Here is a 26,903-nt window from a genome sequence, read left to right as displayed (position 1 = left end):
CCCCCGAAGGATGTAAGGACTGCAGAACACTTGAATAGGATGCACCAGTCTCTGCTCCGATAAACAACAAAAGAATGAGTAATTAAGAAGATTGGAAAAAATACATGAAACTGAAGTGTAGACGGTGGAAAAAACATACAAACATAATAATCAAGAACAGAGTACATGCCAAAATTATGAAGGATGACTGTAGTCTTATCACATATAATGGGGGGAGTCTTTGATAATGATGGTGTCAGACAGTACCAAGTGAAGCTTATAAGCAAAGCAGTTCAAATGCAAGAAACTCTCATTTGCTTACCAGAAGTGAGTAAACTGAGTACTCATAACGCGGAACCAGGTGGAATGGCCCCTGAGCTGTCCATGAATAAAGCGGCATTCCACTAAAGCTTCAGAGTGGGGCACAGAAAAGCTCCAGAGGTTTCCGAAGATCAGAATTTCAAGAGTTGCAATCGGAACCATGAAAGTTTACTTTCCAAATGGAAATCTAGAAAGTGGTCATGTTTCCTGTAATTGTCAAAGATGACCGAAGGCAGCATGTCACAAGGCCTCAGAGATGGTTTGCATAAACAAGATCACCAAGTAGTGTCAGAAAGAACATTACTCTCCACATCAGTAAGTTTCATCAATGGGTGCTGCTCCATCGCCTTCCTAAAAACGCCACCACAATTCGATACCACCAAAAAGCTGACTATTGGTGACAGATGGACTGCTTGGATAGAGACATTTTATAATTTCATTGGTGCGCTAGAAGAAACAGATAACAAGAAGAGTATCAAATACCTAAAGAATCCAGCTGGTGAAGGTGAAAAATAAGTCATAAAGAAAATTCAATGAGATGACGAAGTTACATACCATCAAATCAAAGAATCTATGAATCTCAAATATAATCCAATGTAGATTGTACATTACAAAAGGTACATTTTCGGGGGGAGGAGCCAAGCTCGCGACCGTGATGGCCGCACTGTAGCTCGGCTCCGCCAACCTTCCTGCCTAAACGCATATCCTGATCTTCATCCTGCCCCGAGGCGACACACTCGGCAAGAAATGGAAAGGTGAAACAATGCTCACACTCACCGTCTGTCCCGGGGGCTCCTGTGTGCTGCAGATCTGGAGTTATGCCCTTGCTTGGTCCGGGGCCTCCGCGGCGTGCAGACCGGGGACTCGCCTGTGACGGTCGGCCGGAGTAGGGGTGTCGGCGTCGGACCCTGGTGGAGGAGAGGGGTCAGCTGAAGAGGCCATTGTGCGGTTGTGCCGGTGGCGACTGACCGGGCCCGGTCTGGCGGCCTGGGGGCCCTGTGGTAGGGCGCCGCCCACCTCGTATGGGGGTAGACCGTACTGGAAGCATACCCCCCCTTTGTTGCCCTGTCCGGCCATCTTGAAGCCCTTCGCCCGGATTCGGCGGGCGGCGTCCGTGGGACGGTGGCGCCGGCGGTCCCCAATTTTGGTGGCCCTCCTTTCTGCACCCAGGTTGCCATTTCTGGGGCTCGAGGGGACTTCAGCGGTGGGCCTTGCTTGAGAGCCCATTCCAGAAGTTGAGGCGCGGAGAGTCACGGCTGAACTTGCAAGATGGTGACCGGCGCCCTGAGTCATGGATCTGCTCGGGGCGGCGAACCTGGGTCGCTGAAGTGCACGAGGGCCGAGTCTTGTGAGCGTGAGCCCACGATTGGTGACGTCCTGGACGCCCTATATTCTTTACGTGAGGCCATGGTCTTCGGCGCTGTTGTGCAAGATTATAGGTCTGCCGCCATGTCTGTTGGGCCGTCCCTCATGAACGCGGCTCGACTCCGAGTGTGTGCTGCTTCGTCCCCCTCGGCTGCTGCGAGGAGTGCTGCCGCCGTGCATCTACAAGACTGTACGCCTGCGGCCCCAAATCTCCAAGTAGCTTTGATTGTGGCGGGCGTGGGCGGGGGCCATACGTCGGGGCCCGTTCCTGCCCGACTGACTGGGGAACGAGGTGGATGTTCGATTCCAACTGCTTTGGTGTGGTCACGCTGTTACCTTGCGGGGGAGACCTCGCTTTTTTGGGCGGCGAGACTGCACCCAGACTGTTTGCTGCTCCTGATGTTGCCTTTGGAAAGTCTAGACTGCCGCAGCCATTGCTTGCTTTGCCGTTTGACACTGGGGTCCTCTGGTTTACACCCTTGGCCTGATTTGTTTCGATCCTGTGTCCATTCCACCTCGAACTATTTGCTGCCCACTACTCTATTGCGCATGAAAGCTATGATCAGGAGAGGACAGGGGTGAGCCGGACTGGACCCGGCGGACTACTGGTTAACGGATGGAGATGAGGAATGCCCGCAGCCGCGACAATATGGCCGATTCCTTCGAATGTTTCTGATACTTGAGGTTGTGTCAATCTCGCTCTGATGTGGGTTTCATTTGTGTGAAGGCGGGGGGTAGGGGCCGAATGACTCGATTGCGGATCTCCTCTCCCACTGGTTCCTTTTCCCCCCTTTTTCTGTTTTGTTTCTTTTCTCACTTTCTAATTTTTCTATATTTCGGGTTCTATTTAGGGTGACAGTCACGCTGCTGGGGGGGGTAGGCCGTAGCCTTCTGCAGGGGTGCAGGGTGGGGCGGGAGGGATGGGGTCTCTTTACTGTTCGTTTTTCTTTCAGTTCTATGGCTCTTTTGTATCCCTTTATCGGGACGCTGTGTCTGTGCGTGTCTCCCATGGTGTGATAGCTGTTGGGGAAGGTGATGACTTGCTTGCTTCTACGGTATTGATTGCACATATATCATGACTTGCACGCCCTAACCCCGACAGCGGGTCTGTCAGTCCTGCGCGCTTTATCGCTGTGGGGCGCGTGCAGTAGCGCGGCGTTCTTTCTTTCCCTTTTTCTAATATTCTTTCCTCCCCCCTTCCCTTCTTTTTCTATTTACTTGGGTTAGTTTAGTGGATGAATATACTTACGCTGCTGCTCTGGTTCATCTGTTATGTACTAGCACACATTTAGGTGGTCGACGGGTGCGTGATGGGCCGCGGTGGGGACTGTTTTGAACGGGGGTGTCTATAAGTTGATTCCTGTTAACCGCTGCTGTTACCAGTTTTTATCGATGCCCTTCTGTTTTGATGCTTGAAACGTGGCCCGCCATGGGAACTTAGATGACTAAAATGTTGCAACTGATCCTGCTATACTTCCTATTATATTATAAAATTAACCTTCTCTAATCCTGCTTCCAGCGGTTATATTTAGCCCTTTAATGTTGGATCGCTTGCTTGTACAACGCTGGGCGACTGCCGGGAAACTTCATTATTGTCTCATGTGCTTTCATAATGTGTCGTGGCCGGCCTGATTGGTTGTAGGCCCATATATGTATGCCTCCATCTGCACAATAAAGGTTTAAAAAAAAAAAAGTACATTTTCAGTGAAGAATGACAAAAAGATGGTGAAACCATCAACACATTTTTTGAGAGAGTGGATACGCTCATCAAACACTGTAAGTTCAATTAATTTAAAGATGAGGAAGCTTCACGCCTCAGAGTTATTGATGGTTTCCTTTCAGATTCATTCAGACAACGAATGTTGAGAGAAACTCTTAGCATGAAGCAAGTTCTCATGGCTGCCAGAGCTGAAGTACATGCCTATCGACAAGCTGCTAACAAAGAATCCGAATGTACCCAGAGTGAGTCCATCATCGATGTAAAAATTAAGCCAAAGCACAAAGCCAAGGGACACAGATTGATGGCTCCACTGCAGAAGAGGTTGTGTTTCAGAGGTGGATTTTCATTTCCACATCACAGTAAATGTCTTGCAACTGGATAGGTGTGCAAAGGCTATGGGCAGGAGAATCATTTTATGACGGTTTGCAAGGCGAAGGAGTAAATTATTATCTAAATCCTCTTCAAATAGTTCTTCAATATCTCCATAGCGTGAACGTGAAGACGATGGTTGTGCAATGTCGATAGTTACCTCCATAAAATGTGTGCATGTTCGATTGGCTTTGTGTAAAGAAAAATACAGATCAAAGAAAAATCAATGTGAAGAAGCACCCAGGTTATTCAAACATTGTCTGAAGATTACACTAAATGTGAGCAGTTGCTCAATTTCTTTTATTATTGACAGTGGTGCATCGATAAACATAATGCCTGAATAGAAATACAATGAACTATCGCCATTGCCAAAAAGTAAGCCACTGTAATAATGAGCAGCATCAACACCATGAAAACGCCCTAGTCCATTTGAAGCAACGAAACACAAGAAACACAAGAAAAGAAAAGTACAAGCACCCATTAAAGTAATTTGAGGTACAGCGTCAAGTGCCAGCTTGCTCAGTTTCAGCACAGCTGCTGATATGTGACTGGGTCAATGAACTATGACATGAATGCTCATCATGAAATAGTAAGCTAGGTCCCTTTAGCATGTCATGGGTTAGGAAAACTCAAGACTATAAAAGTATGATTACACATTAATGAGGAAGTCTGTATTATTGCTCAAAGACACAGACAAACAGCATTTTATTTACAGGAAGCTGTTGAAAAAGAACTTGAATCATTGCTCAAACATGATATCATTGAGTGTTCCACTGGTCCAACGCCCTGGGTTTCTCCCATAGTGGTAGTGCCCAAAAAGGATAGTGAAGGAGCTGTACACATCTACATGCGACAAGCATACAAGGCAATTGAAGAAGAACGACATCTAGGTCCACACATCCCTGACATGATAACCCAATTGAATGATGGAATGGTCTTCTCTCGACTTGATTTGTATAAATGATATCATACGGTGAACTCTAGGAGAGTTGCATGTACATTGCACATTTTTCTATACATATTGGTCTGTTCCGATACAAAAGGATACATTTTGGTGTATCATCAGCTTCAGAGCTATTTCAAGATGTCATTTGACATATCATACAGTCTGTCATGAATGTATTTAATTATATTGCTGCCATATGGGTTTTTGAGCTACACAGAAGGAGCATGATAAGGCTCTCATGCAAGTGTGTTGTTTACTTGCAGATGCAGGCTTTACTTTGAATGATGACAAATGTGAGCTAAACATCATTGGCCATATAATTTCTGATGGGGCTATGAAACCCGATCCAGCTAAAATGCAAACGCTGTCAACTGCCAATCCCCCACAAGTTGTTTCCATGTTGCAATCATACCTTGGCATGGCCAGCTTCTGCTCTAGATGTATACAAGACTTTGCCACCATGAGTGCTCTATTGACAGACCTGACGAAAAACAATGTTTCATTTCAGTGGTCCAATAAATGTGAGTAAAGCTTCAAAAAGGTCAAACAAGCTATTGAGAATACTACTGAAATTGCATGCTTTATTCCAAAATTCAGAGGTTGTTGATGACGCTAGCCCAGTCAGAGTAGGTGCTATCTTGCACAGCACAGCAGACACCCATATCCTCGAAGGCACATTGTAGCATATGCAAGCAGAAATCTGTCCCAAACTGAACATGCTTTTTCACAACCTGAGAAAGAAAACATAGCAGTGGTATGGGCTTATGAACATTTACATGCATTTATATATGGAAAGCCTTTCATGTTTTTGACGGATCATCAAGAGTTGTTGACCATCTTTGACAATCAAAAGACCAAGAGTCCTACTCACATTGAACATTGGTATCTATGATTAAAAGAATACAACTACACAATTGTGCACTGTCCAGGGATAGATCAAAACCCTACCGACCACTTCTCAAGAGTGCCTCTACAGTGCTATGGCACCTCTTTTCAGATAATTAAAGCATACATAAATTCAATTGTGAAATTCAGCACAGCTATCGTCATTTTATTGGAACAAATTGTCACTCCCAAGAGTCAAGAGTTAAAATAGGGATATGTTAAAAGTAAAAATAACATTACTATACATCAGTCTTGGAACCAGCATCTCTTACCAGTGAAGTGAATACCAGAAGTTTCAAAAATATTATTCAAGAAGGCATTATCCTAAGAGGTTGAGAATTGGTATTCTGGAGAGTTTGCGATAACAGATAATTGAAGTGGCCCATGAATGACACCATGGAATTGTTGCCAAAAAACAAGCTCTCCCAGACCTGGCTTCCCCATATCGATGAGAGATTTGAAAGAGAATGAAGGCCTGTCATCCATGCAACTGCCTTTCATTGAAAACCACACAACACACTTTAAACATGTCAGAGTTGCCAAAGCATGCATGGAAAAGAATTGCTGCTGACTTCTTCAGTCCTCTTGGCAATAGACATCACCTGATGGCGATTGTTGATGAATATTCCCACTTTCCATTGATAGAAGATCTCACCAGGAGAGCTGAGAAGACGTTGCCTGGTACCACAAAATATGCATCGGGAGGCTGCTGGTCTCCGCTTCCAACCTGGTAACAATGCCATCAACCCTCAGCCCTCATCCAGATTTCAGGGCCACGCACTGTGTTGACTGCCATCTGGACGGAAGGGGCGGCCAGCGGGAGCAAAGGTGAGAGCTTCGCCTGCGGTCGCGAGACATAGCGCATTGAGTACCCACGGGGAAGTGGGGTGTGGACTACGCTTGACCGGAAGTGACTACTGAGGGGGAGGCCACACACGATTTTCTGAGCTGGGGAACCGCACAGACAACAGACAGTGCACTACACTGGACCATCAGGTGACACCAGCTCCACGCAGCATAATGGGGAAACCAAGGTTCTCACAGAACGCAGCGGGATCAGAAACCACATCGGAAAACCTACCAAATACCCACGCCTCCTCAAGACACCAGCGACCCCCTCTGACCCACAGTGGTCCTCTACCACGTTGTGCTACTACTATTGGTCATCGACCAGTCCTCAAGCATATCCTCTATCCGGCTCCCCCATCAAGACATTGAATTTGCGAACTTGCCGCCTACCGCTGAGACCTAGCAGTTTGGCCAATGCCCGGTGGATCTACCTTGATAGCTATAGAGGAGATGGGCTGTGGACTTCCCCCTCGGCCATCACCTATCCAGCCGGACTTTGAACAGACTTTCCTTCGTCTCTCTGCTGTATCACCCTCCTCCCCGCTCTACTCCTCTCTACTTTCCTGCTTCGGACCTCTGCCCTCTTCTGTCCTGGCCCTTAGTCCCCATCCTGCTTATCTGTGAATTTTCCCTTGTCATTTGAGACCTGCCATTTTTTTCTGATGCCCGATGGCGCTACCGGGTTTAGATATAGGGGAGACAGGTCTGGGATTCCCTCCTTGGACGTCACCTACCCAGTCGATATTTAGCCAGGCTTCCTTTCGTCTCTCCAGTAATCTCTTCCCGCATCCTCCCTCTATTATGTCTCTCCTTCTCTCCTCTCTCAATGTATTGACACTGAACTATTTTGTCTGATGCCCCATGGAGCTACCTGGTTTAGCTATACGGGAGATGGGCCGCGGACTCCCTCCCTTGGTCGTCACCTACCCAGTCGGTCTTTAGACAGACTTCATTTTGTCTCTCTTTGTTGTCTCTTCCCCTATCCTCCCTTTCTCATCTTCCCTGCCCCTCCCCTCTTCGCTCCATTTATTTTGCCCTCCATGTTCTTTAAATGTTTTCCCATTAAGACCTAGCTATTTGGCCAATGCCCGGTGGAGCTACCTGATAGCTATAGAGGAGATGGGTTTTGGGACTTCCCTCTCGACCGTCATTTACCCAGCCAGACTTTGGGCAGACTTTCCTCCGTCTTTCTGCTGTATCTCCCTCCCACCCCTTTACCCTTACCCCCTTCCCCTCTACACTTAACTTATCTCGTCTTCAATGCTCTCGTAATTGTTTGTCTAGCAACTGATGTAAATTGGAACTGATGTAAGCTTGTAATTTTGTTGAGCCTCATGTAAAGCGCTCTGATACCTCCGTGACTAGCCAGTGCTATATAAAACTCTTAAAATAAATCTCGTCCACCACTCAAGAAAGAGCCATCAAGAGATTATGCAGCATCTTTGAGACATGGGGTGTTTCTATGATCCTAACATCTGACAACGGCCCATCTTTCAACTGTCAAGAATGCATAGACTTTCTCAGTCAAGCATCAGAAGAGCACATCTCTTTGGCCAAAGGCCAGTGGCCTTGTAGAACATTTTACGAGTACTCTTCAGAAATTTGTTCAGCGAGGTGTACTCATGAAAACTCAATCTTAAAACTGTCTGGATTTCTACTCCTCAAGCATACCATTTAACCACTCACTCGACCACAGGTGAATGCCCTGCTACCTTGATATTCATAATAATCATGACAACCAAGTTACCTCAATGGACCAACACAAGATCAAGCACTGAGGAAGAAACCTAAATAAAAGACTTGGATCGTAAAAGAAAAATGAAGGCTTATGTAGCTTGACCCTTGACCCTTCCAGGTAGGTCGCTCCCCCTCCGCACAGCACCGCCTGTGTGTACCTGCCCCAGCTGCCACTGCTGAGGAAGTTTGAGGCCCTCCTCCACCCGCAGGCTATCACCTGCGCCTCATCCCTGGTGGCCGTAGCTTTGCTCATCCTCATCCTCCATTGTATTGCCTGTATTTTGCCTGTATTTTCTTTCATTGCTCCCGTTGTAGTGACTGCATTTTCATTGTTGTGTCTGTGACTGCTGTTGTCTGTCTCCCCCGCTGCCTGTACGTGGTCTGTGCCCGTTCTCTCCCTCTGTTCCCCTCGCTGCCCCCGTGTCTCTCCGCCCAGTTTCCCTTCTTCTCCCCTCGCTGCTCCCGTGTCTCTCTGCCCAGTTTTTCCTTCGGCTCCCTTCGCGGCCCCCGTGTCTCTCTGCACGTGTTTGCCTTCTGTTGCTTAGCTGCCCCTGCATTTCTGTGACCTTTCTGCCCTTTCCTGTGACCTTTGTGCCCTCAGTGCCACTCGTTTCCCCCTGTTTTTTTGTGACCTTTCTGCCTTTTCCTGGGACCTTTCTGCCTCTGTGCCACTCGTTTCCCCCCATTTTTTGTAACCTCTCTGCCCTTTCTTGGGATCTTTCTGCATTCTGTGCCAATAGTTTCCCCCCGTTTTTGTTTACCTTTTTGCCCTTCCTATGACCTTTTTGCCTTTTGTGCCACTCGTTTCCCCAGTATTCCTGTGACCTTTTTGCCCTTTTGTAACTTGTCTGCCCTCTGTGCCACTTGTTTCTCCCTCAATTGTTGTGCCCTATTGCCTTCTGTTTCCTTCGTCGCCCCTCACTTCCCACGCTGCTGTGTCCCCTGTGCCTCTGCTCCCCTGGCTACCCATTCGCTGGCCTGCCTCCCGCTTCCCAGCTGCTCCTCACTGCCATCTCTTCATACATGCCGGCCGCTGAGTGGACGCACCCCTGGCGCGTGGCAAGCCCATCTGCGCCTGTCCGTGCCTGGACCCCGCCAGGTGCCAGAACCCCTGGCCCCCACACCCACCACGACAATGGCCACCACTATGCCCTCAGCACTCTGCACGCTCTCAGCTCCGGACGGACCCACAACTGCTTCAAAGCAGCCCAGAAATGCACAGACGGTCATTTCACCTGCCGGAACTGCAGCTACACCAGCCACAGAGCCGACAAACCACCCACCAAGAAAGACCTCAACCAACTCCGATGCATACGACTGAATACCCGCTCCGCACGCAAACACGCCGTTGAGCTCTGGGACCTGCTCAACACAATCTCCCAGGACGTCGTCTTCCTAACAGAAACCGGGTTGAACAACTCCTCCGCACCCGACATCGCCATAGCCATCCCAGACGGCTAAAAGATCACCCGCAGAGACCGCACTAACGGAGTCGGAGGAGGAATCACCATCGTCCACAAGAACAGCATCAGGGTCTCGACTAGCACCGACGACGCGCTCTGCACCGCCGAACACATGCATTTCCAGATCCACACTGACCCAAACTCCACCCTCAGAGGCACCCTTGTCTACGGACCCTGCCCCCAGTTCAGCGACTCCATCGCCAACTTCATCAGCACGCACGCCCTGACCCCCAACGACTACATCCTCCTCGGAGACCTGAACTTTCACCTTGATAACAACAACGACAGCAACTCCACCACCCTATCAACAACCTCGCCAACCTCAGACTGAGGCCACCCACTCCGCCGGCCACACGCTTGACCCCGTCTTCTCCTCAAGCCCGCACATCTCCGTCAGCCACACCACCGAACTCCTCTGGACCGACCACCGCTGCATCCACTTCACCTTCCAAAAACCCACCACACACCAATGCACCCAACAGATCCCCTGCTGCCGCTGGAGCAAAATCACTGAAAACCAACTACATGCAAACCTCGCTCTCAGCCCACCCACCAAACCCTCCAACACCGACGTCACTGCCCACAACCTCAGGCGCTGGGTCTAGGACTGCGCCAACACCCTGCCCCGCTGAAGAAACCCCCCACAAAGGCACCAGCAAGAGGGCCAGTTGGTTCACCCCAGAACTCCTAGATTCCAAGCAAGCCTGCCGGAAACTACAGAAGAACAGGCACAGTGAACAAACTACGGATAGCCACGCAGCCCACAAGGACGCCGTCCGCAACCACCACCACCTCATTAGGGTTGCCAAGAAGACCTCCTTCAAAGACCGCCTCGACAACAACGCACACAACAGCAAGGAGCTCTTCAACATCGTGAAGGAACTCTCCAACCCCAGTTCCAACACCAACGACATCCCACCATCACAAGCCCTGTGCGACTCTCTCGCCATCTTCTTCCACCGCAAGATAGCAGACATCCACAACAGCTTCAACACCCAGACAGCCCCAACAGACTGCAACACAACAGACCCTCCGCACACCATAGACCACGTCCCCTTGCTAGCCTGGACCAGCTTGAGCATCGATGACACCATCAAGACCATGAGCACAATCCACTCCGGCTCTCCGTCAGACCCATTCCCGCACCACATCTTCAACAAAGCAAGCAGCTCCATCGCACCCCACCTACGCAACATTATCAATCTCTCCCTTGAGACCGTGACCTTCCCAGAGAGCTGGAAACACGCCGAAATCAACGCCCTACTCAAAAAACCCAAGGCAGACCCAAGAGACCTCAAGAACTTCTGCCCCATCGCTCCCCTTCCCGGCCAAGGTCATCGAGAAAATCGTTAACAGACAGCTAACCTGATACCTCGAAGAGAACAAAATACTGGACCCTTCCCAGTCAGGGTTCCGCAGCAACCACAGCACCGAGACCGCCCTAATCTCCGCCACCGACAACATCAGGACCCTGCTAGACAATGGGGAGACTGCAGCACTCATCCTCCTAGACCTCTCCGTCGCCTTCGACAACGTCTGCCACCGCACACTACGCGCACGCCTCCACGCCGCAGGGATCCGAGACAAGGCTCTGGAATGGACCACCTCCTTCCTCTCTGGCAGAACCCAGAGCGTCCGCCTCCCCCCGTTCCGTTCATAGGCCTCCAAGATCATCTTCGGCATACTCCAAGGATCCTCCCTCAGCCTGACACTGTTCAACATTTACATGGCCCCGCTAGCACACTTCGCCTGAGAGCAGGACCTCAACATAATCTCCTACGCCGACGACACTCAACTGATCCTCTCCCTCACCAAGGACCCCATCACTGCCAAAGCCAACCTCCATGAAGGAATGAAGGCCGTCGACGAATGGATGAAGATCAGCCGTCTAAATCTGAACGCGGACAAGACGGAGGTCCTCATCCTCGGCTCCAACCCCTCAGCCTGGGACGACTCCTGGTGGCCAACAGCACTGGGGGCAGCCCTGACCCCCACCAACCACGCACGCAACCTGGGAATCATCCTCGACTCAACGTTCTCAATGACCAAGCAAGTCAACGCAGTCTCCTCCTTCTGCTTCAACACCCTCCGCATGCTCCGCAAGATCTACAGATGGATCCCAACAGATAGAAGAAAGACAGTCACCCAGGCCCTCGTTAGCAGCAGACTCTACTACGGAAACGCCCACATAGTGGGAGACCTGACCAAGCTCATCAATCGACTACAACGCATCCAAAACGCCTCGGCACGACTGATCCTCGATGTACCACGACACGGCCACATCACCCCCCACCTGAGAAACCTGAACTGGCTCCCCGTCAACAAGAGGATATCATTCAAGTTCCTCATCCACGCACACAAGGCACTCCACAAGAACGGCCAAGCCTACCTCAACAGACGGCTCTCCTTCAACACCCCCAACCACCAGCTACGCTCCACCAACCTCTCACTCACCACCGTCCCACGAATCCGAAGAACAACCACCGGCAGGAGATTCTTCTCCCACCTCGCAGCTAAGACATGGAACACCCTCCCACCGAGCCTATGACAGACCCAAGACCTGCTGACCTTCAGGAGGATACTAAAGACCTGGCTGTTCGATCAGTGGCGGCCCCCACTACTCCCAGCGCCTTGAGACCCTCGCCGGTATTTAGTGCGCTTAACAAATGAGTGATTGATTGATTGATTGATTGATTGATTGATTGCAATTAAGCGCTGACATCCAATGGACATTTTTCTAGAGGAGATTGAGTGCTTTGCAGTCAGCCTAGAAAAAGGAAATCTGACGCTCTCGCCGATGCTGAATCATTTTAGGTTGTGACCATCAAACTACCCATGTCTTAGGAAGTCTATCATGCAAGATTCCTCAAATTTCCGACATGTGGCTGATCTCTCATTAGGACACTGGTGTTAATGTAGAGACTCAGTCTGAAAGGACAGTTGGAGATCCCCTGACTGATGTTGTTCCTCCATCAGCAATGCAGATCATGGACACTTCGACTACGTGTTCTCAGTTTCCAAAGACACAGTCGGGACGTGTGATCAGAGCACCATGAAGACTCGTAGAGGAGTTATGATTGTGTACATTTGTCAAAAATTTAAATTTTTTATTTAACAGAGGAGAAGATGTAGTGTTGTGTGAGTTAGCAATGACGGAGGCCTTTTGGCTCCTGATGGACTCCGTAGAACTGTGATGTAAGCATTAGAGTGGAGTGAAGTGAATGCAAGTTTGGAATGTTGTGTTCGTAGTTATATGCAGAAGAATAAAGACGTTTATACTAAGTTCTGTGCGTGGAGGAGTCTGTACTGGGTACCCGAGCTGGGGAGCACGCTACAAAAATGACAATTTGTTATTGGTAATTTGACATCATTAAATAGTCTTTTGTAAGCTTCTCCCTATACAAGGGATAACAAATGTATGTTTCTTCCGGTTGGGAGCAAAACTCAGAAAACCACTTAGAGATAACCATGAAATTGCTGTAGTATCTATTTTTTAGGGCTAAGGTTCATATTTACATTATTTAATTGTGTTAGAACAGGTGTAGCAAGCAGGGACTTGTATTTTCATTATTCTTTCCCTGACGGCTATAGGAAGGCAAATGTCAAAGCTTAAATTCCTAAATGCGTTTTTCACTTTCTTCCCCAGTGTAGACTAATATTAGCACCGAGGTAAGAGCAAGTTCCTGCAAATAACAGATTGGTTTGAATTAAATACCAAGGATTAGCAATTAATCTGTCCCTAATTAATATTTTCCCAAGATAATTTTTACAAGTGTTAATTATATGCATGATGTTAATTAAATGATTAACATAACTTTTGCATCTGGTTCACCTGTTCCCTGAGTCCTTGAGGAGAACAGTGCAGCATTGTACATTTTTAAATTCCGGTTATCGTGAACATTGAATTTTGACATGGGTCCACGCTCCAAGTAAAACATAAAATGCTGCAAGTACTCACACACCACGAGTACTTTTACTGAACGTCAAGAATAGGGTTTTTTGGCATCCATTTAATGACGGAGTTAAACCTAATGCTTGAATCAGGAGAGGCCGGTCTCACACTCGTCAGGAGTCAACTAAGCAGCCTGGAGCAATATTGACTGTTGTATTTTCCTCTCAATCTTTGATGAGTGTGTTTTTATAGCTCTCTCGTGTAAGAATTTAAGTTGCAGTTGTTCTGCTGATTTCTCCACACCTTCGTTATTACTTATGTAATCCTTGCGAGCAGTCATTGGTTTTTAACTTATTATGGGTAGCAAGCAGTAGCGGCTCCTGGGTGGGAGAGGGGTAGGGTGGGGTGTGGTAAACACCAGAATACGGATGAATGCAGGTAAATAGACAATTATATCAATAAAAGAATTTTGTGGCGCGTGCTGCATCGCATTTGGCTGTGCAGTGTGCGCAATGAAATTTGTTTTATTTATTTAATTGTCTACTTACCTGCATTCAGCCATATTCCAGTGTTTACTACCTCCCCACCCTGCCCCTCTCCCACCCCACATCACCATCCGGCATCATTTCCACCAAGAGCCACTACTGGTAGCAAGGGGCTTCATTTACTGCAGTTGCACATCCCTGAGTCTGCACTGAAGGCAGAAAAAAATAGGAATCATTCTAAGAAGTCTTGTAATCTGTCTCCACCTGAACACATGACAATGAAGACCATAGCAAATTTAGGACCCACGGTTAAGTTTGGTGGGCAAGGTTCTCTGTCTTAAAGGCAACAGTGTATCCTCTCCGCCAAACCCTGGTCCGCCTGTCCCATTTAGAGATGTGAGGACCTTAAGTTTTCCATCAGCAGATCACCCCCGTTCATTGATGGAAACCGTCCTTTGACGGCCTTTCAGAGTATGCACTGTCAGAGGAAGGACATTAAACAGCCATTTCAATTAAGGGTGGAAGGTGTAAGGTCTTTATTTTCTTGCTCATCAACCCTAGAAAAAATGCCCAGGGTATGTTTGGGATCTTGTATAAAAAAAATGTAAAAAGGTTTTGTGTTCAGCCATGAAAACAGGCTGTCCGTCCACCACACCTTTTGTACATTCATAGGAACTGCTGTGACTACTGGGCCGGCGATCATCTCTAAATTTGATGGCTAGTAGACCATCAGGGTGGCGAAAGTAATGTCCTCCATTACCCTGGCGAATGGAGTAGCATCTGTTAGATCCTAAATCGGGCAATAGTATCAATATTTCAAGATATGCTGTAACAAGCACAATCAAATGAAATTAGGCTTATCTTGGCAGACTGAGGATATCAGATCGAAAAGCTTGCCAAATCAGAGGTTCAAGTGTAGTGAAGGCAGGGCTCTGCTTGCGCACATTGCTATGTTAGCATAGGCTTACTAGAAGTTTAAACGTCATTTTACCTTTTTGCAGCTTTTGCACACAACCCTACATGTAACTGTTGTTGTAAGTTAGAGTGCTTGAAAATCTTCACATGAGAAAGGCTTGTTCTCAACATCCCTAGACTTACATATCGACCTTAGTCTGCAGAGTGAGTGCTGAAGCCTCCAAGGTTATCATAACAATGTTAGGTGTTGTTCTAGCTGATCGGCTCCTGCTCTAGGCACAACATGCACGCAGCTGCAGCTAGTTGAAATTCTGGCACCTTTAATATTGCACTACATGCATGATTTTGAACACTTGGAGAAAATCTGTTTCCAGAGAGAGGGCAAGCTTTTGCAGATCCTGATGTGATTCACCTCTGCTGATCTTGGAGGTATGGGGTTCCACATTCAAGACTAAGAGACCTTCTAATATTATATAAAACATAGCTCCAAGCATACAAGGCACTATAGGACCTTTTTCCACTATCATTATAACATGATATCTCCCTTTGTGTTTTATGGAACTGTAACTATGCTGATCGTATTATTTTTGCTCATATGCCTGCTTATGTTAGCGAAAATACTGCATCGTAGAGCACGTAGTTAAAATAAACATTTAAAACTTTATTGTGTCTCTGTTTACCCATGTTGTGGACTGGTATGAGAATAAAACGAAAGAGTGTTCTTGATTCCCACCAATCCTGAGTGTACCCTAAGTCGCATGTTCTGGGTTGTCTAATCATTGGTACCTTTGCTAATGGACCAAGAGCTAATGAGACACAGATGCTAGTCGGTTAGGGGGTTCTAGGTACTGAGGTGAGTTTTTTGGTCAGCCCAGCTTACCGGGCACTGCTCTTGTTTACAGCCGCCACCGCCATCGGAGTCATCTTGGAGGAGCCTTCGGGCGCGGACCACAGTGGAGAAGTGTGGCTCACTGGTTAGAGGAGGCATACACTGAAGCAGAGGTCAGACCTGGGACCAGGGTTCAATTCCCGACGCGGCAGGGTCTTGAGCCCAATTGTCCACGGACCCGATAATTCTCGCTTCGGTGCGCACTCTAATCACGGGTTCACACTATGCAACTCTGGGCATTAAGCTTGCTTAATCTCCACAACGGCCCCCCGCGGCGGGATGCCTGGCTTTCACCTTGGGGATGCCCAGGATGGGTTATCTCACAGGGAAAAGCCAGGACGGGTTCCCAATGCAAGCGCCGGGATGTCCTAGGGTAAGTTGAGCGCTACATACATACATACAACCCCCTGCCGCACTAGCAGCGCGCTCCCCTCCTACGCCATTTCCAAACGCCAGGAGGCGTTTAAAGGGCTCTCAGGACTCCCGCAGTGCGGGAGCTCAGCTTACCAGACACTGCTCTTGTTTTCATCCGCCACCACCATCGGAATCATCTCGGGGGAGCCTTTGGGCGCGGACCACAACCCCCAGCAGCACTAGCAGCGCGCTTGCCGCCTACGCCATTTCCAAGTGCCAGGAGGTGTTTAAAGGGCTCTCAGGACTCCGGCAGCGCAGAAGCCCAGCTTACCGGGCACTGCTCTTGTTTTCATCCGCCACCATCATTGGAGTCATCTCGAAGGAGCCTTCAGGTTCGGACCACAACCCCCACCAGCACTAGCAGCGCGCTTGCCTCCTACACCATTTCCAAGCGCCAGGAGGCGTTTACAAGGGCTCTCAGGACTCATGCAGTGCAGGACGTGGGCAGGCGTGCCCGGGCCACACCCGGGCAAAGCCCGGGCCAAGGGCGGGCCCGTCCACACCCGTCAAAGGCTGGATAAGGCTGGTCCCACTCTCTTGGTTCCCACTTGCAACAATCTGCGGTGAGACATTTTTTGTGGTCTGGACTTTCGATTGGCTGACTTTTTGAGTGGGTTGCTTGCAGAGGTGTATTACAGCCTATTTAGTTGAGTTATTGTTATTTCTCAGGGTGCTTGGTATTATAATAGTGTCTGGGTTTTTATTTTTAGCAGGTGCAGGGAGGTAAACTCTGAGTGTGTACTATGGGGAGAAGGAAGACTCAAGTATGCAAAGAGGGAACGCGGATTGCTACTAGGGCCAATGTCACAACTATGGACGACTTCTTAGCTGCTTCTGTTATTGATAGGAAAATTTAATTAGTAAATAGGAGTTTGTCCAGATCGCCCTCAAAAGGTGTACTTTCGCATATGGGGGGGGACAATATTTTAACAAGGGAAACCGTTATTGACTCCCTGAGTACCCTATCATCTCCTGGGCTGAGTGACAACTCCCAGTTAACTGAAGGTACATCACTTACGCAGGGTTCTCCCCGTCCAGCACCCCTTAGAGTACTCTGTCCAACTGTAATCATTGCAAATAAGGAGAGTGTGGCACCAAAACCACTGTTGGGGTCAGAGGGGCTTGATGGCATCTTAACCCCTTGTGTGCTGATGACGAACTCAGCTCGTCATCAGCCACAGTGCTCCTGTGCTGATGACGAGCTGAGCTCATCATGGCCATTAGAACGCTCGCATGCTGGGATAATTCCCCTGCTGTGCTGAACGTTCTATTGAAACAGGTGTGGCCGTTACGAGCTCAGCTCGTCATTAGCACAGGAGCACTGTAGCTCATGACGAGCTGAGCTCGTCATCAGCACCGGGGTGCTGTGCGCGCCCCGCCTTCCAGCACAGCAGGAAAATTACCCTAGTAGCCAAGGGGTTAAACAATGTGCCTTGGGAAGCACCATGTAATGTGGGCACTTTAAGAAATATTAAGGGGACCCTCAGGTCAAGTGGGAGTGCTAAAAGGAAGTCTAAGCCAATAGGCAGGCAGTCTAAAAATATTAAATTAAAAGCACCCATTAAAACAGTTCTCAAAAATAAGGCAGGTGCCCATTTAATGGATAACATAGTCAATCAGGATATGTTGGAGGCCTTTAAATCCACCATGGGCTGCATGTTGAATGATAGGCTGAGCCCCATTGTAGACAAATTGAATTGCATTGAGAAGATTCTGGTAGAACACAACAAGCTTTTACAGTCCCCACATATTTCAAATTCAGAGCCCTCTAACTCGAATATAGTCTCTATGATGCCAAATCATATCCCTCCACCTGTAGATGTAGCAGCTTGACACCCCCCAATAGCACTCAAAACAATCATTGGTACCTTTGCTAATGGACGAAGAGCTAGCGTAAATGTGGCTGCAAAAGATTTAGGTAGGTTGGCTGATGGTGCAAGTCTTGGACGAGATACCATCAGGGATCGACCTACTACTGGGCAGGGACAGGCTTGGCAGAGGACAGGAAGAGTCTTAGCTGATCACCAGGGACCCCCATCTCTACCTCCATTTCCACCTATCAGAATTTAGCAGTTGTTGATCTTCCACCACAATCCACACCCCTGGTAGTGATTTTGACGAATGTCCTGCCACTTCCCCTTGGATCTCAGGAAAATTTCACTCAACTTAGAAATAAGGTCACTTATTGGTTATCAAGTAATACCTCAATGGGATCAATGGTGGAATGTAATATCATCATGGTGTGCCGAGTGGGGTGGATAGGGAGCTCGCGGAAATATGAAGGGGGCGATTGTATTATTGTGAACTTTAATAGCAGCTACCTTGTTGGAAGAATCCTTTGGGAGGTTTATCTTAATTCCTCTCACAGAGATTTTGGTATAAAGGCCCTCCCATTGAGTTTCTTCTATAAGGTTGACCCCAGAAGTCGGTTAAATTCAAATCTGCTTATTAATGGTCGGGCTCAAAGATCTCCTGCGGTGTTGAGCTCTTCATTTCAATTTGAAGGCGTAGGGCACCTAGATGGGCAACAGTTGGTTCCCCGGCTGGAGCTCTTGAAAAGATTTTCAGCCCTCTATAGGCTGGAAGAGTGTGATTGACTACATCCGAGGCCTGAGTCATCAGGAGTATTAACCCAAGGGCAGGAGGATCCTTGTACAACCACCCAAGATATTTTGCCTGGTGGTATGGTGGGGTCAGGGAGGCTTAGCCCCGGCTGACGGCATCCGTATTGGTGGGAACCCATGTAAAGCAGCATAACCTGAAAATATATAATGTTCTGTCTTGGAATATTGCAGGTTTAGCAGGGAAAATCCAGGACCCTATATGACTGCATTTTATCAGGCAGTTCTCTGTGGTTTGTTTACAGGAGACCTGGCTGGTTGACTGCAACATATCGTTGGAGGGTTATAAAGCTTTTTTTGTCCCCGCAATACCGTCAGTAGACAGTAGAGCTAGTGGTGGCTTGGCCATATTAATGAAATAGTGAAAACCGCTGCACTCCCTTGTAAAGATGGTCTGAAAAAATAGTAATCAATTTTTGATTCTTGTAGGTACTACAGGTGTTCACCTCCTGGGTCCCGAGGTGCTTGCAATAGAATGATAAAGAAAATCTTACTGCGAGTAAGAAAAACTTGTAGTACTCGAGCATAAAATATGCTAAATGTTAGTTCACAAATGTATTCCAAATGTATTCCAAATGAAAGGTGGGTATTTACTCCAGAATATTTGTAGAAGTTTCAACCATTTATTTGTTTGACATCATATTAACTTCATATGATTGAACAGTCACGACGTATTTTTCGAAAATCAATCATACATATACAGCATGTATAAGATCCACATGGTTTTAGATTCCCCAATGCATTTCGCACAACAGTGCGCTTCCTCAGGGGGTCTGTAAAATGAAAGGAAATAGGACTACTAAGTAATGGTAGAATGAGAGGAGCACGGAAATACGAGGTAATGAGTGATGTGAATTTAAAACATACTAGTCACCCAAGTAAAACGTAGAATCTTCCACGTGCAAGTGTGTTTAGTAAATGAAATAAATAATGTGAATATAAGAACATGTTAGGTATGTATATAGTGACAAAGGACTCGCCTAGAAAAGGTGCCAAACTTGGAATCCTGAAAGTGCTAGAAAATACCAACATAACATCCCACGTGAGTACGCACAAAAATAAATAAATGAAAAAAGAACACGCGAACTATGAAAGTGACCAAAAGATCCCGACATTATGCCTGGTAAATAAAGTTGCCGCTACAGTGGTGTAAGTAAGAGTCTTACCGCGTTTGGAAAGAAGTGGAAAAGTCTAACGGCAGAGCGCCGTGTGTAGGCGAAAGCCAGGCTCCGTACACAGGAGGAACCCGGAAGACGCCTTGCATGCGCGTGTGAGTGTATAAGAAAGGTTGGGGAGAGTAAACATAAAAGACGAGCGTACAAGCAACACAGTAAAACATAGACAAAGAAAAGAGTTCTGGATACACTAAGGTTGAAGAAAGCCAAATAATTAGAGAAAATAAAGACCAAAGGATGAAAATAGATAAAATGTGGAAAAATAAATAAAGTAAGTTCAAGTCAGACACGGAATATATAATTACTTAAGAAAAAAAGAATGAGGCTGCCCATAGAAAACGAATAATCAACTGAAGAGAATAAAAGGCAACATATGAAAATATATCTAAGCATACAAGAATCTGGGTAAACATGTTAAATAAATGGCAACTATATCACAGCTTACTAGAAAGACCAATCTGTACCAAATAAACTGTCAAACAACACGTTAATGAATCATAAATGACAACTGAATTCCAAGCGGTCATTAAGTCCTTTCGGTTGGACCGCCCGAAGGCGGTAAATCCAGTACAGCTCGCGTTGTAATAAGTTTTTGTTATTGTCTTGATGTGGTAGTTTATCAACAGTTTCCAGAATTAGAAATCTTATTTGACTGGGATTGTGTGAATGTTGGATAAAGTGTGAAGCAATACAGGATTTGAGGTTTCTAGTGCGGATGTTACTGCGATGTTCATTCAACCTGGTCTTAATTTTGCGTTCAGTTTTGCCGACGTATGGGAGGCCACAAGGGCATTTGATCATGTAAACTACATTTGTTGTATCACATGTCGCATTCACACGAAGGTTGATGGTGGTACCTTGAGTAGGGTGAGTCATAGTGGATACGGGAATTATGCTGTTACAGTGACTGCAGTTATGGCATGGAATGGTACCTTTGTAGATAATGTCACTGGTAATTGACGGTTGTTTGATAAGCTGTTGTATTGTTTTGGTGCGTTTGTATGCAAAAATGGGTAGTTTTTCAAAAATTTGATTGAAATCTGTTTCTGATTGTAGGAGTGGCCAGTGTTTACGAATAACCTCTTTGATTTGGCGAGAATGGGTAGAATATTTTGTTGTGAACACAGATCGTGTATCCTGTTGTTGAGCCTTGGGTTTGGGTTTAAGTAATTCATCTCGAATCTTGAGCTTAACCCTGTTTTCAGCACAAACTGTGGTGTTTTTAGGATATCCACGCTGGTGGAATTTTTCCAATATTTTGGAGCTGTTAGTTCTGAATGCTTCCTCTGTGGAAGCAATCCGTTTAGCTTTCAATAGCTGAGAGTATGGTAGGTGCCGCTTTAAACTTGGTTGATGGAAACTTTTGTGGTGAAGATAATTATTGCGATCCGTAGCTTTGGTGTAAACGGAGGTTATGAATTTAGTGTCATGTAGTTGAACAAGTACATCCAGAAATGGGATTTCAGTCTTGTTGAGTGTATGAGTAAATTGAATCCGTTCATTAACAGTGTTGAGATGATTGATTGCAACTCTAAGTTGAGACTCCGTACCTTGCCAAACAAGGAAAATATCATCAATGTATCTGTAGTACGCACATATGAAAGGTTGCCAAAGTGCGTTGTGGAGTATATGTTGGAGTTCAAAAGTATACATAAACAGATTAGCATATGCCGGAGCAGCACAGTTGCCCATTGCTACTCCAGACAGTTGTAGGTAGTAATGGTGATCAGGAGTCTTAAAATAGCTGTGTTGTAGAATGAATTGCATGAGTTCCATAATGAACACCTGGAGTTCCAATGGTTTGTCAGTTTGTACTAAAGCTGTCTCTAGTGCTTCTAATCCCAGGTTGTGCGGGATTGAGGTGTACAAAGCGTTTACATCAATTGTACATAAGATGATGGGTTGGTCACTTGGAATCACAATTTGTTCTAATTTGTTAAGGAAGTCAGTAGTATCCTGAATGTATGTTGTCATACCTTTGACGCTTGCTTGTAGATGTTTATCAATGTAAGCTCCAGTGGGAGCGTGTATTGAATTGGTGGTACTTACAATTGGTCTGAAAGGCGGTTGTCTTAAGTTCTTGTGAATTTTAGGTGCTAGGTAGATGTATGGTACCTGAGGATAGTCCTTGATAAGGTATCTTTTGTCTCTGTCAGAAATGGTGTTAGAAGATACAGCTTTGTTGATTATCTTGAGTAGTATCTCTTTGAAAGCAAAGGTGGGATCAGAATTCAACAACATGTATAGATCAGTGTTGTGTAAATGTTCTTTGAGGCTTTCGGGCCTACATCTAAAAAAGGATCCGCAGTTGTAGTAGAGGTTGAATCTTTGGCATTTGTAGAGGTGGTTGGTTGTTCAGTTCTTGTGCTCTCCGTTGTAGGTTGTTGTCTAGGTTTGCCTCGTGGGGGCATCCTGCGTGTAGAATCATCAGAAGATGATGTCTCTCCATCTGTAGATCTGTTGGTAGGATTACGATTTTGTCTCCTGGCCGCATAGATCTCGGCCCAATTGTACACCTCTCCCAATTTATAATCAACCGTATCACGTTTGAGCTTCCGAAGTTTTCTTTCGTTGATTTCTTTAATATATGTATCAAGTTTGCTATTGATGTCCTCCAAGATAGTAGAGAATTCCTCTGATGTAATTTTTTGGCTAAGTTCTTATTTCAGTTGCTTGACCTCGTTTTCAAGTTCCTCTAACAGTTTAGAAAGTTCTTCGACAATCAAAAGTATCAGGTCTAATGAACATTTATTAAATATACCAAACCACTTTTCTGTGAAACGCGGATTATTTTTGCACAATGTTGACTTAAGAGGTATTCGCAAACCTCTGGGGATGCGTTGAACACGGTGGTATCTGATAAGTGTTGAGGCATGAAGCCTTTGATTGATCTCTCGTTTGGCTGTGAATAGTAGTTGACGCACATTAGCTTGAATTGACCCTGTACTTGATGCAATATATTCCGGCTCCTGAATTAATGAGTAGATCCTATCAGTATCATTGGTATTGAATTCAAAAGTGTCAGCTTTGTTGCTGGTTAAGCCAGCTATGTCTGCGTACGACAAATAAATGGTTGAAACTTCTACAAATATTCCGGAGTAAATACCCACCTTTCATTTGGAATACATTTGGAATACATTTGTGAACTAACATTTAGCATATTTTATGCTCAAGAGTACTACAAGTTTTTCTTACTCGCAGTAAGATTTTCTTTATCATTCTATTGGCCATATTTATAGCATTGGCAGTGACTTGTAAGATCCAGCAATTCCCTTTTTTTAACAAAGACATTCAAGCAATCATTCTGAAAAGAGGACAGAACAGCCTGGGAATTATTAATTTTTATAATTCTATGGGTTTACAGGGGGAGTGTAAAATTGTTCAGTTAAGCACCCTTTTAAGAACGATGTGTGGCTCAGTTCCATATAGCCTATGATAATGGGAGATTTAAACATCCACCCCTGCGGTGACCCGGCAACTGCCTGTATGGAGGAGCTGTGGTGTGCAAGGATGCAGGGTTTTCATTTTGAGCACTCGGCACAGGGGGATGCCCTTAGCAGCTTGCCCAACCTTTTTGACCTGCTGCTATTAATAACATTTCTTGTCCCGCTTAGTACACAGCTTGAACCCTCATTTAAAGGCTGGTATAAGGGCTCTTTCATTGATCATATTTTGATCTCTGCTGGTTTACAGAAAAAGTTACAAAGGTTTGCAATCAAAGAAAGTGCATTTAGTGACCATAATCCCACCTGTGCACTACTAGGGGCGCTGTTGTTGGGTCAAGACAGGGATTCAGTGGAGGGCAGGATGAAACTTACAGATGGAAGGCGCAGAATAAAGTGGTCACAAACCACTCCAGATTTATTCCACAGTGAGGTGAAAGTTAAATGCGCAGCTGAGATTACATCTTGTGTGTCTCCGGATACCCGTCCCGGGGGAGTTCTTAGTGCCTTTGATGGCATGATCTCCAAGGTAGAGAATTTGCTAAGTGACCCCTACCATAGATCTCTGCCCTCTGAAATTAGATGGTTTGATGCTTCCTGCTCCAAGGCTGCAAGACTTTTAAAGGAAGCCTTAAAAACCATACAGAGAGATCAACCTCTGATTAGTGACCAACGTCGCTTATATAAGCAGGCATTGGACTCTAGGAAAAGAAAATTGAAGGAGGAAACTTGGCATGAATTACTGGAGCCTAGTACCCTGGCAAGTAGCTCTAGATTTTGGGGCATCATTAACCGCCCCCTATTTGAGAAGTCAAGGGATGGAGAAATGTGCACTAATATAACTGAGGATGAATGGGTGACACATTTTACAACTATTTTTAAGGGCGTGACGGAACCTGAAAAACCCCGAGATAGGGGTAACACATATGTCCCGATAATATTTGAGCAGAAGGAGGTGGAGTTGGCCATCATAGGGTTATCTGGTAATAAAGCCCCAGGACCGGATGGTATTCCTCCGGACCTTTTTAAATCTAATCCTCAGTTTTGGGCTCCGGGCCTGGCGGTCGTGATTAACGCAGTGGTCAGGGTCAGGTGTCCAGAGTCCTGGGGTACGTCTACAATTTTACCGGTTTTAAAGAAGGGGGACCGACATAGCACTTTGTGCTATAGACCGATCTCCCTCCTTGATTCTTTGGTTAAGGTTGTTGGTGGGGTAATCTTGAGAAGATTAGCCTCCTGGGTGGAGGAGAATGCGATAATTGCAGACATTCAGAATGGGTTCTGCTCGGGGCATTCCACCATATCCCAATGCCTTGATTTATATTTGATCCAGGGGAAATATACAATTGCCCACCAGGGTACGCTCTACATGGCCTTCATGGATTTATCCTCCGCTTTTGACTGTGTCAATCGGGGGAAATTGTGGCAATCCGTGAGGGCCATGGGGGTGGAGGATAATTTTGTTGGACTTCTCGAGGATCTGCATGGGGATACCAAGGCCAACATTAGATACGCAGATGATCTTCGTGTTTCTAGGGAGGGGTGTACGGCAGGGATGCATTTTGGCCCCGTTTTTATTCAATCTATATATATAAATGACTTAAACAAGACGCTGGAAACAAACAGGAGCTGATTTCCCTTATGTGGGTCATCGGGGTCTGCCCGTCCTGCTTTACGCGGATGACGCTGCCCTCATTGCTAGAACAGCAAAGGGCTTACAGACCCTGCTTGACACCTTTCGGGGTATTATAGAGGATCGCTACCTAGCAATTAATAATTCTAAATCATACATCCTGCAGGTCGGGTTCCGACCCAAGAAGCAGTATCCCTTTAAAGTGGGTAATGAAAAGGTGCCCCTGACAATGACATTTTCCTATCTGGGTGTCTTATTGGATGATACATTGAACTGCGGACCCCTCATTCAGAGAACCAAGGGGGAGGTTACACGGGCCAACTCAGCAATCTTCAACTTTGCCGCCAAAATGGGTAAGCGCCCTGTGGCTGCAATGTTAAAGGTATACCAGGCGAAAAGTGTTGCTATTGCGAGCTATGGGAGTGGACTATGGGGTTAAGCTACAACTGATGCTATACAGGTGGTGGGGAACAATTTAGTAAAACGCCTTCTTGGAGTGCCAAGGGGTACATCTAATTTGGTGGTCCATGAAGAAGTGGGGTTGCCTTATGTTAGTGACAACCTGGCTATGCACCCCTTGCTGCTCTGGCTCAACTGTTGGCTGAATGATGAGTTAGCTCTTAACCATCAGATTCTAAGGGAAATTTTAAGTCTGGATTTCATGCTACGAATCCCGTGGCTAAAATATATTAAGAGCTGTTTTGAAGAGCTAGGGTGGCCTAAGTTATTTTTAAAACCTGATCTAATTACCATGGAGGATGTGGGTTATGTCAAGAAGACTTTTATGACAATTAAAAAGCTTGAGAAAGATCACATTGAAATGGGCAAACACAGTGTTCGCAAATTTGTGATGCTCAAAACCATTCCCTCAATGGAACCATATATTTTGTGGCGTCTATCAATTCACAAGCGGTTTTTATTGGTCAGTGTTCATTTGGATTATTTTAATTTGCTTTTAGCAGTCCCAAAGGGGAGCTGCAGGGGACAGGTGCCAGCAAAATAAACAACAAGGAAACCTAGGGGTCTCTGCAGGAAATATCTTGGAGATTCCTTATTTAATATCCTGATGTCTAATATAGTACATCAAAATAGTGTCAAGACTAAATAGTTCTGACAAAGGACAAGAAATGTTTAGCAGTGGGCCATCTGTGATTGTAGATCAATCTCTTGTAGGATTCCCATCAAAGTCTAGTAGTGATCAATACTATCATTTGGTCCTTCTTAGGGTCGTGTGTCTCTGGATCATTGAGACATTGATCGTACCCTCTGGTGGATTAGGTTTCCGACCCACAATCACTGTTATACAATATGGTGTTGATCTGATGGGATCAAGTGCAGTGCAAAAAATAAATAAAAGTGGTGAGTTAAAATAGGATAGAGAACCAAAATAGGAACTTTTTTATTAGAGAAGGCCTCTTCCTGTTAAAACCAAGAACAGCGCAAAATTATATATACCTAGCAGTTTAACCAAATACCTGCATGGGGGCCAACATGTTTCAGCCTTGTGGGACAGGGACCCTGGGCTTTCTTTAGTGCCTCTGTTCTCATTGATAATGCTACTGCATACAGTGCAAAAAATGTGCCAACAGAAAGTATAATAATACAAAAGTGAATATAAACCAGTAACAGCAAAGGATATATTTTCCGTCGTCTGTTAATTCTCCTCGGTGACACCTGGTGTGTTTGCTACATCCAGTATGCCCGGGGACCAGACCTCACCTCTCCTGGACCTGGCTCAGGAACTGTGAGACCCCGCTCTGTCTGTCGTTGCCTCTGGCCGGTACCGAGTCAGGGTGAGGCTA

This window comes from Lissotriton vulgaris, chromosome 1_1 (assembly GCF_964263255.1).
Source record: "Lissotriton vulgaris chromosome 1_1, aLisVul1.2, whole genome shotgun sequence".
NCBI lineage: Eukaryota > Metazoa > Chordata > Amphibia > Caudata > Salamandridae > Lissotriton > Lissotriton vulgaris.
The sequence above is the reverse complement of the archived record's forward strand: the minus strand, read 5'-3'. Positions refer to the sequence as shown.